The 17,205-nt window shown below is 49.3% G+C and overlaps 1 long non-coding RNA gene across 1 annotated transcript; it reads right to left on the reverse strand.

Annotated features, from left to right (window-relative positions):
- Window positions 1-2,686: 2,686 nt before the first annotated feature.
- LOC308467827 lies at window positions 2,687-16,423 on the reverse strand. Its single transcript, XR_013981322.1, has 3 exons — window positions 16,157-16,423; window positions 10,285-10,666; window positions 2,687-3,303 (listed from the first exon to the last, which is right to left on the reverse strand). It is a non-coding gene; the product is annotated as an uncharacterized lncRNA (long non-coding RNA).
- Window positions 16,424-17,205: the final 782 nt, after the last annotated feature.

A 17,205-nucleotide genomic window follows, 5' to 3' on the forward strand; every position in this document is an offset into this window, starting at 1 on the left:
CCCTTTTCTCTGGGTGAAACCTTTGGCCACTAATCTCGCTTTATATTGTGGTTCTCCAGCTTCTGTGGGATTCAGGCGATAAACCCATCTGCAACTCACAGCTTGCTTGCCAGGTGGCAACTCTGTGAGTGAGAACACACCAAGATCTTCCATGGATCTCATCTACTTCTGCATTGCCTCATGCCATTTGCTGGCTTCTTCCTGTGGCAACTTCTGAACATCCTTGAAGGATTTAGGTTCACACCTAGCCACACCTACCCACACACCAGTAGCTTCGAACCTATCAGGTGGCTTCCCCTTGGTTGACCTTGCTGACCTTCTCAGCGTGAACCCTGGTTCCCCCTCTGACCCACTAGGGCCAGCAAGACCATCCTCAGTGTCAGAAATCTCCCCCTCTGACCTGCTGCGCCTTTTGAACCTTACAGCCGGCCCAGCAGGTGAGGAAAGGTTCACTCTTTGGTTCAGTCTTGACTACGGCTTGAGGAGGTGTTCTAGGTCTCCCCCTCTGATGAATCCTAAGCTGTCCCTGCTGTGGACTCTGTCCCTGTGGCGGACCCTGTTGCTCTGGACTTTGGTCCTCAGCAACAAGTTCCTCTTGCTCCTCACCATCTGAGTCATAGAACTGCTGTGAAAGCACGTCTGGATTGCCATGCAGACTCGACCAACCAGCCTGTTCACAGAACTCAGCACTATTGCTGATTACCAGTCTGGACTGGTTTCCACTTGGGTATGCAAACCTCCAAGCCTTTGAGCCAGGCTCATACCCCACAAAGATCATTTTCTTGGACCTTGGCTCACCCTTCCTGCGTAGAGCCTTTGGAATAAGAACCCAGGCCTCACAACCAAACACACGGAGGTAATGCACCATGGGCTTCTTACAGTGCAGCAGGAAATAGGGTGTGTTTCCTACACTTGAATTGTACACTCTGTTCTGTGTGAAAACAGCAAAGCGCCAGGCCTCAGCCCAAAAGCGCTTGGGTAGCCCTGCATCAAAAAGAATTGCTGACACCGCTTCCTGCAAAAAACGATTTTTTCTCTCTGCAACTCCATTCTGTTGTGGACTATGAGGCGCGGTCAGCCTGTGGCTAATCCCCTTCTGTCTGAAGAAATTCTGCAAAGCAGACCCAGTGAACTCTGCCCCCCCCATCACTTTGAAAACTCCTCATCTTGGTGGAGAAGGTCACCTCAACCTACAGTGATCCAATCCTTGATCAACCCAGCAGCCTCCCCCTTAGTTTTTAAACAAAAAACCCAAGCAGATTTCGAAAAATAATCGACAAGAAGAGGAGCATATTTTGAACCCCCTAGTGACTCAACTGACATGGGGCCGCACAAATCTGCATGCACTAACTCAAAAGGTTCAGTGGTCTTCCTGTCTGACTTGGGATAAGAGCATGTGACAACTTTCGACCATCTCCCTGGCTGGGGCCTTCACAAATGTCCTGCACGGTTGCCATGGATACTGCTCCAGACGTTGCCATAGCTGCAGGACCTCTGCCGGTGTTCTCACGCTGCGCCGTCTGATAACCGCCCGTTATCAGCTCCTTCTCCAGCTGCGCGACCTTGGAGCCTCTAGCAGGACAAAGCTTCTCACAGCCAGACTCCGGCTTTTGACGTAAACAGCTTTTGGAGACTTTTGGAGACAAAGGCTTCCCAGAGCTCTCACTGCTAGCATCTGCACCCCCACTCTTGCGAGCAGAACTTCTGCCTGCACCCCCTCTGAGTGCAGGGCTTCCAGAGAAACAGCCTGAGGAACAGCTTGCCACTGCTTTCCTCCCAGCTCTCAGCCTCTCTCCCAGCTCATCACACAGATGTGTTGAAGCATCCAAACATCTTCCAGGAACAGAAATAGCAACAGAAGTAGTCCCTTCACCCCCCCCCCACTGGGGGTACAAGGCTCCTCTCAGCCTTCAATAAGCTCACAAGGCTCTGGCCAGCCAAACCTGGGCTAACAAGGCTCACTGCCTTCTCAGGGCTCTTCTCAGCCATTTCTGGGCTCCACACTTCAGCCCCCTCTCGGCTCCTGGCGACTACCCCGGCCTCACATGCCTCCTGTAGTGCCCACCAAGCTTCTGAGGGCGCCTTCCCTTGAAGGAGTGGCAGAAGACAAGCCTCCACGCCTGCTTCTAAAATGCCCAGCACACGCTGCTCCATCTCCTGGACCGCAGCCATCTTTGTCTCAGCTTTTTCACTAGCTTCAGGCGATGGGGGGTGCACACACTGCCACAGCTGTTCCCCCAGCAACAGATATTCCATCTGAAAGGACCATTCAAGCCAATTTTGTCCAGTTAGTCTCTCAAAGGGAAAATTTCCTTGGGGCTGAGCCATCCTTTCCCCATCCCTTCTGTGGCTAGAGTACTTACTCATTCTTGCTAACCGGGCGTCCGGAAAGACTTGGCTCCCCTTCTCCAGCGACCTCAGAACTGCCTTTGTAGTTCTGGCAGGAGATCCAGCTGGCACAGCGTCTCCTTGCACTCCCTTCTCATCACGTAGCAACTAAAACGTTGGCTCCCATAACCTGTAGAACTTCTGCCTGTCCAGTGAGTTTCCCCTGTGTACAAAACACTGCTTTGCTCTCAGTGCAATCTTCTGAGGGAAACTCCACCTAAGGCAGAAACAGCAGAGATGCAGCGGCGTTGCTGTCGTGAAGTAGAATAGGGAATGATATAGTCCAGAGACAAGAGTCTTCTATTCTAAGAAGCTTTATTTACAAGCAGAAGCAATTTACATTCCATCAGAGCTTAGTTCCATCGTGGCTTTCTCCTTTCGCTCTCGGAGAGAAGTGAAACTAAACACAGAGAACAAAGAACCTGTGACGTACAGTGCAGCATCGTATGGACGTTCCTCCCCCCAGGGCAGAACACAAAGGAGGTTAACCCTATAACCACCAAACTCTACATCCAGTGCCTTTCGCACGACGTTTGGTTTTATTATTTTTTTATTATTATTTTATTTAGTTAATGACATTCGCACACTGGTCTATTGAATATACAGCCTTGAAGAAAAAGGAAATTGCAGGAGACTGATTGTTAAGAGTCTTTGCTGCCCAGCCCAACTGCCTTGAATGTACGAGGTATTGCAGCACCTCGGCCTTTTTAGAGGGGTTTTCCGGCCTAACATTCTTTATCTTATTTTGAAACTCCACAAAATCAGACCAGGCCTTTTTATACGATCTAAGCATGGAAGGGGCTACCGACACCAATACTCCCTTCATGACGTCTCGTTCCCAAGGCTCCAAAGGTGCTCCGGGAATGGCTGTGGCGAATGCTGCACTTCTGGTGCTAACGAGCGAAAGCGATCCATCTGAAGAAAAGATAGAGCATCTGCGATGTCATTGTTAACCCCAGGTAGAAACTTAGTGGAGAAATAGATGTTTAGTTCTCGGCACAAAAGGACTAAGGACCGAAGCAGGTTTCCCACCTTAGGGGAGCGCGATGATTGTTTTAACAGGACATAGACGACTGCTTGGTTGTCTGCCCAAAAACGTATCCAGTGATTCCTAAACTCCTTGGCCCACAAGTGCACCGCAGCTACGATAAGGGGGGGGGGGATTCTAGGAAGGCGAGGTCAAGCGTAATGGGCTTTCCCTGCCAGGCAGAGGGCCCCGTGTCAGACTCTACCTGAAAGTCTGCACAAAATGTCAGGTTATCCTGCCATAAGGAAATGCCATTGTATTTGTCCAAAACCTTAAACTACACCTCCAGGTCAGACTTTACAGCTTTAGAAAGGTGCACTCTGTGTTGAGGAGCCTGCAATCCTGCTGACAACTTTGCCCAACGCCCACAAAAGGGGGCGGCCAGGGGATACCACTGTGAGGAGAACCTGAGCTTACAGGGTTAAACAGCTCAGAGTGTACGCTCTGCCTACTAGTGGGAGGGGGGAACTCCTACGTCAGTTCCGAGAGACTCAAGTCTTTGTTCTGTCTCTCTACTTTCGCTTTTGAGGAGAGAGGACGTGTTTTTCGCGATGCTGTTCGCTGTGATAGATAATGGATAGCCTGCTGTAAATAAAACTGCTTTTAGCTGCTAAGATCCTGTGTGGACTTTATTTAAGCACACTGAAGAATGCACTGGAGTGTTTTGCAGCTTCCTCTAGCCGCTGTTGAACTCTGCTATGCTCAGAAGTATCGGAATGTGCCCTTTGGAATGCAGAGGCCTGCGATGGGGGAAGCGTGCCGGACCTCACGCTTATCTGAGCAATAAATCAAATTATCTAACAGGTTATGGGGGCAGTTACTGCAATTAGAGGAAGCCTGCCTTTGATGTGCTGTGTGCTTAAAAAGGCTGAAAACTGAGAAGCTGTTGTTTTGCTGCCGGAGGGCAAAAGTCCTGTTTTGAGGCTTCGCCTGGGAGAAAAGCAGGGAAGCTGGCTGCAAGCTGTGTGCTGCAAAGCTGGATGCAATGCTGTGTGCTGCAAAGAGCCACTGGAGGCCTCTCCTTTGAAGCTGGCTTTTACGCGTGAGTACTTCAAAGCCCCAATGGGAGCACTGGGGGAGGAGATGGCTGAGCTCCAGGACTTTTATGATGTCCCGTTTGAAAAGCTCACAACCCAGTCCTGGGATATCTGGGTTAGAAGAGTCAGGGGGTGGTTTTTGGCCACAGGGTTCTGGGATATAGCCCAGAAGGAGCCAGCCCCACCCATGCCAGTTGCTGCTGAAGAAGGAGGAGCAGAACTGGAGGCTGCATTGCTGGAAGATAGAGAGCAGAGAATGCAAAGGGAGCTCTGCATGTTGAGAGCAAGCGTGGACGCTATGCTGTTGCCCCACCTGGAGGGCATTGAGTCGGCTCAGGCCGCCTGGCAGGTGCTGAGGAGTCTGTGTGAGAACTCAGCAGGAGCCCAGGGCCGGGAGAAAGCCGAGAGCAGGGAGGAAGCTGAGAGCCCAGAGGGGGCTGCTGGCCATGTTCCTGAAGTTACAGCTGGGAGTAGCTGCTTTGTCTCCGAGGGGCCGTGTGATGTTGAGGCCTACAACCAGAGTGCTGGGGAGCGTGCAGGCCCAGGCTGTGCACCCAAAGGCAGGGGTGCAGGGAACAAAGGAATGGCTGAAGAGGGAGCTGTGAGAGCTGTTGCTACGCGTCGCCGCTGTTATCGCTGTGGCTCCCCCTCCCATCTGGTGAGAGAATGTCCAGTGGAGGCACAGGAACAGCCGAAGGCCGTCTCCCGTAGCAACCAGATAAAGAGCTCTTCTTCAAAGCGTGGGAAAGGCAAGCCGAAGGCAGCTGGCAGAGACACTGAACGTAAACATTTGGCTGCCTCTATGGCTGTAGTCAAGAGTTGTCAACAGGATGCTGTGCTGGCTTTTGTCATAGACAGTGGATCATCGCATCATCTCGTGCCATCTGGTGGATTCCTGGAGAACTGCACCTCTGTAAAATCTGGGAAGACTGTCTGTTTAGCAGATGGGACTCGACACCCACTCACGCAGACTGGCTCACTGTTTTGTTCTTTCTTGCAGGATTCAATCCAGGCTTTTGTTGTTCCAGGACTGTCCTGCGCGTTGCTGTCTGTCAGTGCACTTCTTGCTGAGAACTACAGAGTGTGTTTTGAGAACAATAAGTGTTCTATTTCTAAGAATGGACAGCACCTAGTCAGTGTTGAATGTAAAGACAGGTTGTTTGTGATAAATGCTTCTGTTGCAGGTCCAGATGACACGGATGACACGGAGGAGGCTCAAGCGCAGTGTGCCAATGTTCCAGTTCATGATGCGTGTGCCCATCTCTGGCACCGACGCATGTCACACGTGTCGTGGGGGTCAGTGATGAAGATCCCAGAGTATACGCAAGGGTGCAAAATGAAATCATGTGCTAAGTTTCTAGATTGCAGAGCGTGCAAGTCCGCAAAGGTGAAAACGTGCACATACCCTAGGTCTGAGAGGGTGACCACTAGGGCTTTTCAATTAATTCATGCAGATTTGTCTGGACCGTTTTCTGTGAGCAGTTTGGGCGGAGCCAAATATTCGCTGGTTCTGATTGATGACCATACGAGGAATTCTTGGTGTTTCACACTTCGGCGCAAAGATGAAGCTGCGCCGCTAATCAAAGACTGGATTGCGGCTGTGGAACTGCAGTTTTCCACACGGGTGCAAAACTTTCAGAGCGATCGTGGTGGGGAGTTCACCGGGTCTGCACTGCAAAGTTTCTTCCGCAAAAAGGGGATTCAACACAGGTTGACTTCTCCACACAGTCCCCAACAGAATGGGATCGCGGAACGCAGGAATAGGACTCTAGGGGAGATGTCCGCAGCTCTTTTGTTTGATGCCGGGCTCTCACAGCGCTTTTGGGGGGAGGCTTGGAGAACGGCCAACTTTGTTCTGAACAGGTCGTTCAATTCAGTAGTAGGTGACACACCGTATTTCTTGCTCCATGGCAAGAAACCGAAAGTGCACTACTTCCGCGTTTTTGGCTGTGAGGCTTGGGTCCTCATACCAAAGGCCAAACGCAAGAAAGGTGAACCCAGGTCCCAGAAGATGATTTTTTGTGGGTATGAGCCAGGGACCAAGGGGTGGAGGTTTGCGTATCCGTCAGGGAATCAGTCCAGGATTCTGCTCAGCAACAGTGCTGAATTCTGTGAGCAGAGTGGCTGGGCAAGGATACATGGGAACCCTGACATCCTGTCAGAGAGTCTGCTAGACTCTGCTGATGAAGGAGAGGAAGAGGTTGAACCTGCTACTGAGGCTCAGAGTCCAGGCCCAGTGCAGGCAGAGGGGAGAACTTCTCCCAAGGCTGTGAAGAGTGAGCAACGCAGTGCTCCATCTTCCCCCACAGGTTCGGCTGAGAAGTCCAGAAGGCGCAGTAAGTCAGAGGGGGAGCTCTCTGATGCCAAGGACGTTCTGGCTGGCCCTAGTGGGTCAGAGGGGGTTCCTGAAGTAGTGCTGCGCCGTTCAACACGGACGACCAAGGGGAAACCTCCTGAAAGGTTTGCCGTCACTAGTGTGTGGGTCGGAATGGCACAGTGTGAACCCGAGGGTTTTGAGGATGTTCAGAAACTGCCTCAGGAGGAAGCCAGGAAATGGCATGAGGCGATGCAGAAGGAGATGAACTCAATGGAGTCTCTAGGTGTGTTCTCCCTCATGAAGTTGCCGGTGGGTGAAAAGGCAGTGGGTAGCCGCTGGGTTTACCGTCTTAAGCCCACAGCGACAGGAGAACCGCAGTATAAGGCCAGATTAGTGGCGAGAGGATTCACGCAGCGCAGGGGGTTGCATTATACGGAGATTTATGCGCCCACGTGTAGGAGTGAATCTCTACGCTTGGTCTTGGCCATAGCTGCACAAAGAGGTTTGCTGGTGCATCACTTTGATGTGGATGTTGCTTACTTGAACTCAGACCTCCAGGAGGATCTGTACATGCTTCCTCCTCCAGGGTTTGAGGGCAATGAGCAAGGTACTGTGTGGAAACTTCACAAGTCAATTTACGGCCTGAATCAGTCGGCCAGGAATTGGAACTTGTGCCTGAACGAAGCTTTGGAGAAGCTAGGTTTCAGGAAGAGTCTTGCTGATAGTTGCTTGTTCCTTAGAGGATCAGGAGACTCACAGGAACTGGTGTTGTTTTATGTTGATGACATCATCCATGTTGGAAAGGCAGACAAACAGGTGCAGAAGTTTGCCAAAGAGCTTGGGAAACGGTTTCAGCTCAAGGACCTGGGTGCAGTAAAGATCTACCTAGGCGTCCAGATAGCGAGAACTGAGGATGGTAGCTTCTTGCTCAGTCAGAAAGGCAAGATTGAACAGTTGCTTGAGAAGTTCAGAATGTCCGATTGTGCAGAAGTTCGGACACCCATGGAGACGAACTTCGTGAAAGATAGCCAGCAAGCAGAAAGTGCTGAGTTTGAGAATGCTGAGCTCTTTCAGTCAGCTCTAGGTAGTCTGTTGTATCTGTCCCAATGGAGCAGACCAGACATTGCCTTTGCTACCAACCTGCTAAGTAGGGAAGCGTCAAAGCCCAGTGTGAGTGCTTGGCACGGTATCAAGCGGGTACTGCGCTACCTGCAGCATACCAAAGACTTCTGTCTTAAGCTGCCAGCTGAAGGTGAGGCGAAGCTCACATGCTATGCGGACAGTGACTGGGCGAATTCGCAGGACCGCAAGTCTGTGTCTGGGATGGTGATTAAGTTTGGGAAGTCACTAGTTGGGTGGAAGTCCCGGAAGCAAAGTCTCATTGCGCTGTCTTCTACTGAGGCTGAATTCAGTGCACTGTCAGATTTGTGCCGGGAACTAGAGTTCTATAGATGCTTGGTGCAAGAGATCTATGGGGATTGTAGCTTGCCCATCACGGTTTGGGAAGACAATCAACCCTGTTTGAAATTGGCTGAATCTGCGCAATTTAAGGCCAGAACCAAGCATCTGGACATACGTTTCCAAAATGTGTGTCAGAGTGTTCAGTCAGGTTTGATACGACTGAAGTACTGTGCCAGTCACAGTAACCTGGCCGATGGATTTACCAAACCTTTAAGCTTCCAGCGTCATGGGGAGTTTTGTGGTGGTTTGGAGTTGGGGGTAAGTTCTGTACTTACTGTCCCCACAGTAGCGCAGAGCGAGAGGGGGTGTGAGGAGAACCTGAGCTTACAGGGTTAAACAGCTCAGAGTGTACGCTCTGCCTACTAGTGGGAGGGGGGAACTCCTACGTCAGTTCCGAGAGACTCAAGTCTTTGTTCTGTCTCTCTACTTTCGCTTTTGAGGAGAGAGGACGTGTTTTTCGCGATGCTGTTCGCTGTGATAGATAATGGATAGCCTGCTGTAAATAAAACTGCTTTTAGCTGCTAAGATCCTGTGTGGACTTTATTTAAGCACACTGAAGAATGCACTGGAGTGTTTTGCAGCTTCCTCTAGCCGCTGTTGAACTCTGCTATGCTCAGAAGTATCGGAATGTGCCCTTTGGAATGCAGAGGCCTGCGATGGGGGAAGCGTGCCGGACCTCACGCTTATCTGAGCAATAAATCAAATTATCTAACAACCACTTGGCAAGCGAAGTTGAGGTGACCCAGTAGCAATTGAATCTGTCTAAGGATGACCTTCCTGAAGGGAAGAAGCTGTAAGATTAATTACTTAAGTGCAGTTAACTTTTCCTTGGGTAAGAGGGGTGTCTGTACGATTGTGTCCAATTCTATGCCCAAATAAGTCATGGTTGTGACTGGGCCCTCTGTTTTGTCCGCGGCCAGAGGTACACCAAGATCCTCAGCCAGGGAGGTGAAAGTCTCTAAAGAACAGCACAATCTGGCCTATTACTTGCCACCAGAATAAAGTCACCGAGGTAGTGGGCCACCCCCTAAGATCCAGTTTTAAAACGAAGGGCCCAGTCCAAAAATGCGCTAAAGGACTCAAAGGCAGCACATGCTACCGAGCACCCCGTGGGCATGGCTTTATCTATGAAATATGCCCCCTCAAATCTATTTTTATTTTATTTTATTATTATTATTATTATTATTATTATTATTATTATTATTTAGGTAATGGGATAGGAGGTTCCTTGAAGGGTCCCGCTTGTTGGGATTTTAGTATCTCACCAACTGCGAGGAGCAGCTACTGTGTTGACATCATGTGATGTCTCTGAGCGTGAGACAGGAAGTCTCAGCCAGTTCTCATGTAACCGGAGAGTTACTTAGAGTTACTTTCGCTTCTGAGTCGAAGCATGAGTCGAGTCGGAGACTCTTGTGTTATGCTGCTCAGGAGAGCAGTCATGCCTGTACAGTCTTAATAAAGTAGTGAGTAGACTACGGACTGTCTCTTTCTTCTGTGATGAGATGCCAGAAGGAGGCGAGTGTGCTCCTCTCAGGAGTGAGGGGTCGCTTATCACCGGTCTCTCTGGACTGAGGGTGGATTCCAGCCAGAGAGTGACCACCGGAGAGAAGCCCTGGTGTCTTGGGAAGTTGGCACCCTTCCCGGGGGGGGCGTTTTTCCAACACCGCTACCCTCCCAGCTAGGATTACTTTTTTTTTTTAAATATCCAGCCTTTCCTTAACTGATGTTTGGTTCGGGGGGGTCCCCTGAGTTAGGTGGGAATGAAATAGGGATTCTAAAACCGAGGGTAAAACCCTTCCCAAAGGTACCTTGCTGCTTGTTTGTTTGGGTATAAGTCAAGAAGGGATTTTAGAGGTTGCAGCTTAACTGGTGAGAAGGCCAGACCAATGTTCGCATTAATATCGGTTTCCGGCCGCACCCTGGGAGGGTCCGGGGGTCCCCCTTGTTCCCTAATGGAAGTGCCCCCCTGCCGCCCCGAAAGGGCTGTTTTCCTTTGAAACATGACGTAGCTGGGTGGTTACCCAGGCACTTCTCACATTTTTGAAGGTACTTACAGTTTGGCCTCATATAAACCCCCTGTAAACTCCCAGCACTGCCTTCTGCGTCTTGACTCAACCTTTCCGAACTTAAAGTGTTCATGCGGTTTCTTCTCCACGTAGGGACCCACGTGTTCCATCCAGTAATTCTGGTCCCTCGGGTCCCAGCGGGTGGTGAGCAGCAAGGAAGCATTTCTGAATCGTCCTCGGTATCCGAAGGCTTACTTTACTTACTCTTCTTTGATGAATGTTTCTTCCTAGCCTTCCTCTTTCCCCCTTGCCCATCACTGGTAACCAGGATTGAGGCGACAGCCGCTGGCGTTTCCTGTTGTACCTGTACCTCCTCATCGTTAGATGATCCTGATGTATCCACCGTGGGTGTAGATTGAGTTCGCGGCTCCTGTAATATACATATATATATATATATTAGAGAGCTGGAGCTCTCCTTGGAAGCAACAGAGCACACCGTCTCCACCAAGGAGCAGACAGGGGACTCCCCTGAGAAGGAGGCTAGTTCACCAACACAGGAGCCAGATATATGGAGAAACGTGACTCAAAGAAGTAGGAGGCCCAGGGTTCGCTCTGATTGTTTAGAAATACACAATCGCTTTGAGGTCTTCTCCCCTAGCATGGAAGACGAAGAGCAGACCCCATTTGAGGATCTCTCCCTCATTACAGTCGATCAGGTATATGAAGACGAGCAGCAAAGTCAGTCCTCAGGGAATGTGCAGGCGACCTTGGAATGGACAGCTCATGGAAGAACCCCGACCAAACCTAAGAGGAGGCGTGTAGTGGTGATAGGGGATTCCCTACTGAGGGGAACAGAAGCAGTGATCTGTGGGCCTGACAAGATGTCTCGGGAAGTGTGCTGTCTCCCCGGGGCTAAGATCCAAAATGTAACTGAACGACTGCAAGGAATCATAAAACCCACTGACAAATACCCCTTCCTCTTGGTTCATGTGGGAACCAATGACACTGCAAGCAATAGCCTCCAGAAGATCAAAAGAGACTACGAGGCTCTGGGCAGGAAATTGAAGCAATTAAATGCACAAATTGTCATCTCATCTGTCCCCCCAGTTGAGCGACGTGGCCCAGGGAGAGAGGGGAAAATAGTGGAAGTGAACAGCTGGCTTTGCAAATGGTGTAAACAGGAACGGTTTGGATTCTTAGATCACGGACTGCAGTTTCTTGAAGATGGACTTCTGGCAAGCGATGGGCTGCACCTCACAATGGTTGGGAGGAATGTTTTTGCCAAAAATCTCAGAAACCTCATCAGGAGGGCTTTAAACTGACAAATGTGGGGGAGGGAGACAGTGCTCCTGAAGGTAGGAGTCTATCAATTGATGAAGATGATCATCCAAATGTCATAGACCAAATGGAGCAAACAGCACGCAGACCTAGTGGTAGGAGGAAAAAATCCTTAAATAAGAGACACGGGGGAATGATTAATGGACTTCAATGTCTGTACACTAATGCGCAAAGCATGGGAAATAAACAAGATGAGCTTGAGCTCTTGGTACAGCAAACTAAATATGACATAATAGGCATCACTGAAACCTGGTGGGATAAGTCCCACAATTGGAATGTAATAATGGAGGGATACAATCTATTTCAGAGAAACAGACCAGACAAGAAAGGAGGAGGAGTGGCGTTATATGTCAGGGATGTGTATACCTGTGAAGAGATCCAAGATTTAGAACCTCAAAGCCAAAGTGAGAGCATTTGGGTCAAAATTAAGGGAGAGAAGAATAACAGTGACCTCATTGTGGGAGTTTACTATAGATCCCCAAGCCAAACAGAGGACATAGATGATGCCTTCCTGGAACAGATGGCCAAGCATGCAAAAGGAAGGGAGATAGTAGTAATGGGGGACTTCAATTACCCGGATATTTGTTGGATGTCAAACTCAGCCAAGAGCATAAGGTCAAACAGATTCCTCACTGGCCTTGCAGACAACTTCATTGTCCAGAAAGTGGGAGAAGCAACAAGAGGAACAGCCATTTTAGATCTGGTCCTAACCAATGTTGATGACCTGGTTAGTGGGGTAGAAGTGGAAGGATCATTAGGCGCGAGTGATCATGCTCTTCTGAAGTTTACTATACAGCGGAAAGGAGCAGCCAAGCATACTAGGACTCAATTTCTTGACTTTAAGAAAGCCGACTTCATAAAACTTAGGGAAGTGCTGGGTGAGATCCCATGGACAGTAATACTAAAAGGAAAGGGAGTTCATGATGGCTGGGAGTTTGTTAAGAGGGAGATAGTAAAAGCACAACGTCAGGCAATACCAATGAGACGGAAACATGGAAGGTGCCTAAAGAAGCCAGGGTGGCTATCTAAAGAACTTTTAACTGACTTAAGATTAAAAAAGGATGTGTACAAAAAATGGAAAAGGCGGGAAACCACCAAAGAGGAATTCAAACAAATAGCCAGCACGTGAAGACACAAAGTCAGAAAAGCTAAAGCACAGAATGAACTCAGGCTTGCTAGAGAGGTTAAAAGCAACAAAAAAGGCTTTTATGGGTATGTTCGTAGCAAAAGGAAGAACAAAGAAACAGTGGGGTCACTCAGAGGAGAGGATGGTGAAATGCAAACAGGGGACACAGAAAGGGCTGAACTCCTCAATGCCTTCTTTGCCTCAGTCTTCTCCGATAAAGAAAACAATGCCCGACCTGAAGAATTTGAAGCAAATGATTCAGCAGAGGAAACACAGCCCAGAATAACTAAGGAGATAGTACAAGAATACTTGGCTAGTTTAGATGTATTCAAGTCTCCAGGGCCAGATGAACTGCATCCAAGAGTATTAAAAGAACTGGCAGATGTGATCTCAGAACCACTGGCAGTCATCTTTGAGAATTCCTGGAGAACAGGCGAAGTCCCGGCAGACTGGAGGAGGGCAAATGTTGTCCCTATTTTCAAAAAGGGGAAAAGAGAGGACCCAAATAATTACCGCCCAGTCAGTCTGACATCAATACCAGGGAAGATTCTGGAGCAGATCATTAAGCAAACAGTCTGTGAGCACCTAGAAAGGAATGCTGTGATCACCAATAGTCAGCATGGATTTCTGAAAAATAAGTCATGTCAGACTAACCTGATCTCGTTTTTTGACAGAATTACAAGCCTGGTAGATGAAGGGAACGCAGTGGATGTAGCCTACCTTGATTTCAGCAAGGCATTTGACAAGGTGCCCCATGATATTCTTATAAAGAAGCTGGTAAAATGCGGTCTTGACTATGCTACCACTCAGTGGATTTGTAACTGGCTGACTGACCGAACCCAAAGGGTGCTCATCAATGGTTCCTCTTCATCCTGGAGAAGAGTGACTAGTGGGGTGCCACAGGGTTCTGTCTTGGGCCCGGTCTTATTCAACATCTTTATCAACGACTTGGATGATGGACTCAAGGGCATCCTGATCAAATTTGCAGATGACACCAAACTGGGAGGGGTGGCTAACACCCCAGAGGACAGGATCACACTTCAAAATGACCTTGACAGATTAGAGAACTGGGCCAAAACAAACAAGATGAATTTTAACAGGGAGAAATGTAAAGTATTGCGCTTGGGCAAAAAAAATGAGAGGCACAAATACAAGATGGGGGACACCTGGCTTGAGAGCAGTACATGTGAAAAGGATCTAGGAGTCTTGGTTGACCACAAACTTGACATGAGCCAACAGTGTGACGCGGCAGCTAAAAAAGCCAATGCAATCTTGGGCTGCATCAATAGGAGTATAGCATCTAGATCAAGGGAAGTAATAGTGCCACTGTATTCTGCTCTGGTCAGACCTCACCTGGAGTACTGTGTCCAGTTCTGGGCACCACAGTTCAAGAAGGACACTGACAAACTGGAACGTGTCCAGAGGAGGGCAACCAAAATGGTCAAAGGCCTGGAAACGATGCCTTATGAGGAACGGCTAAGGGAGCTGGGCATGTTTAGCCTGGAGAAGAGAAGAAGAAGAAGAAGAAGAGTTTGGATTTGATATCCCGCCTTTCACTCCCCTTCAGGAGTCTCAAAGCGGCTAACATTCTCCTTTCCCTTCCTCCCCCACAACAAACACTCTGTGAGGTGAGTGGGGCTGAGAGACTTCAAAGAAGTGTGACTGGCCCAAGGTCACCCAGCAGCTGCATGTGGAGGAGCGGAGACTCAAACCCGGTTCCCCAGATTACGAGACTACTGCTCTTAACCACTACACCACACTGGCTCTCCTCCTTAAGAGGAGGTTAAGGGGTGATATGATAGCCATGTTCAAATATATAAAAGGATGTCACATAGAGGAGGGAGAAAGGTTGTTTTCTGCTGCTCCAGAGAAGCGGACACGGAGCAATGGATCCAAACTACAAGAAAGAAGATTCCACCTAAACATTAGGAAGAACTTCCTGACAGTAAGAGCTGTTCGACAGTGGAATTTGCTGCCAAGGAGTGTGGTGGAGTCTCCTTCTTTGGAGGTCTTTAAGCAGAGGCTTGACAACCATATGTTAGGAGTGCTCTAATGGTGTTTCCTGCTTGGCAGGGGGTTGGACTCGATGGCCCTTGTGGTCTATTCCAACTCTATAATTCTATGATTCTATGACTAGGAACATCTGCAACCAGCTGTGAAGCAGAACGATTATTCCGGCCAGAAGGAGTCTTGCCACCCCTGGAACCGAGCATGGACTTTTTGGAAAGCGTAGACTGTGAACGTGTGAGGGGGCAGTTATCTGTGCTGTTGCCAGGTTGCGCAGCATTGAAACAAGATGCTGAAGTGCCGGGGCGCTCCTGGTTGCTGGGGAGGGTGTCTAGAATGTAATCCTGGGTGCTAGCTACTGTTGTAGAGGCCCCCGCGACCATTGGCCTGAACTGTTGATAGAAACTTTCAAATGCTGAGAAAAAACTGAGCTAAAGCCTGAGGGTTGCATGGCTTAGCCAGGATTTGCGACCCTCCCTGTGTTCCGGACTCACCGCTATTGGGAGACGGGGCCTGTTGATTTCCCCTGAGACTTTTGTGAGCGCGAAGACTAAGAGTGCGTGTGAGGGCGACTACCCGTGCTGCTGCCAGGGTGTGCAACACTTAAACAGGAAGCTGATGTACCTGGGAGCTCCTGATTGCTAGGTAGTGTGTCTGGAATGCAATCCTGAGTGCCTACCATTGTCGCCGAGGACCCTGCGACCCCTGGCCTGCATTGTAGATAGAATGTTTCAGAAGCGGAAAAGAATTGGGCAAAGGCCTGGGGGTTGCAAGGCATGACAGGAGCTTGCGACCCGCCCTGCACATCAGGCCCGCTTCCATTGGTAAAGGGTGCCTGTGGGTTACCCCTGTTAGCCATGTCACCACAGCAATTAATTGCCCTGCCACTCAAATCAGTTAATGCTCTAGCGGTACGCTATAGCTCAGTATTTACCACACCAACCTTAAAACAGCACCGGCTCTAATGGTGTTCCTAGCTCAGTATTGTCTACACTACACAACAACAGTTCTAAATGCCCAATTTTGCTGGGGTTCCTACTGCGCCACTCTCACTCAAACTGCAACAAGATATATCTATGAGACACAAGTGCTTTTCTGCCTTAAAAAGGTATAAGGATTTTATGAGCCATGCGCTGAGGGATAACACTTTAAATTTTTCAGCCACCAAGCCCCGCAATTAAATCAGCTGAGCACGCTATGAGTAAAGCACTAACAGCAGCACTTTAAAGCTTCAATTAACTTGCTGCAAATAATAAAGGCTTGAGCCAGCGTGAGAGGCCAGCCCCGACAGGTGGCTAATTAGGTAGGCAACTTTCTGGGCATCGTTAGCAAACTGAGCTGATTCCAGCTCCAAAAAATATCTCATCTCAGTCTTAAAGTCCAAGTAGCTCCCCGGATCGCCGTTAAACTTCTCCACCCATGCAACTCTGCCCTTCCCCAATAGCCCACCTGCGGCACCACTCTGTGCAGGTCCGGCTTCCTCCAGAAGCGACTGCAGGTCCGAGGCCCGGGCTTCCAATCCGGCATTGTGCTTACGTAGTTCGGAAAGTTCCTTCTCCATTTCTGCTTTTACTTCCTTTCACTAGCTTTCAGCAGGCGAGACGACTCATGCTGACAGGATTTATGAGCTGACAAGCTAGCTAAGATAAAGTTCCGGCAACTCGCCATCTCTGTATAAGATTTATTGCTCAGCTTCAAAGCATTTTACAAGAGTTCAAAAACATACATCCTTCTCCTACGAGCCAGATGAGTCGTCTGGCGTCTTTTTGTGACGTCTCCAGCAGGCCCATCTCCGAAGTTCATGCCTCCTCTTTCCTCTGCTCTGTGAGTGGCTGGGCCCTGGCATCTGCTCCCCCCTCCCAGCTTCCTCCTCTGACGTGGAAGAAAAACTACTGATTACCGACTTGGGCTCTCTATACTTGTCTCCCTCCCCCGTCAGTTCTCTGGCAGCCTCCAATTTTCTGACACAGCGCTCCCTGCCTTTTCTTACTATCCCAGCACTGGACACTTTAACTTCACCCCCCTAGGCAGGTTATGCTGTACAAGTAATTTTTTAAAATTTATATATATATATATATATATATATATATATATATATATAATTGCTTAAAATTAATAAATTGACCAAAGCTGCCAAATCGAGCAAAGGATCAAGCTCTGAGTGATTAGTAAGTAATTGGGCTACCAGAAACAGCTTAAATAAGCCTGCAAACCTCAGTTAAGATCCCTTGCCAGCACAATGCCCTCACCCAAAATGGCGTACGCGGCTTCACCACGTGGTACACACAAGCTGGTGCCGGGAGCCGTAACCCAGGCAACTGCCCAGCTTCCTAGACGCCCAGGCAGCCGCAGGAGGAGGGGGATGAATGGGGGGGTATTGAACGCACAGAATCAAGCCGCCGAAGCAGGGGTAGCTGACGAAAGGCTTAACCAGGAACAAACCCTGGCCCCCACCAGTACCAACCAGCAGGCAGGGGCTAAAACCACGTGTCTACCCC

This window comes from Podarcis pityusensis (genome assembly GCF_964106645.2).
Source record: "Podarcis pityusensis genome assembly, chromosome: W".
In the NCBI taxonomy this organism is placed as follows: Eukaryota; Metazoa; Chordata; class Lepidosauria; order Squamata; family Lacertidae; genus Podarcis; species Podarcis pityusensis.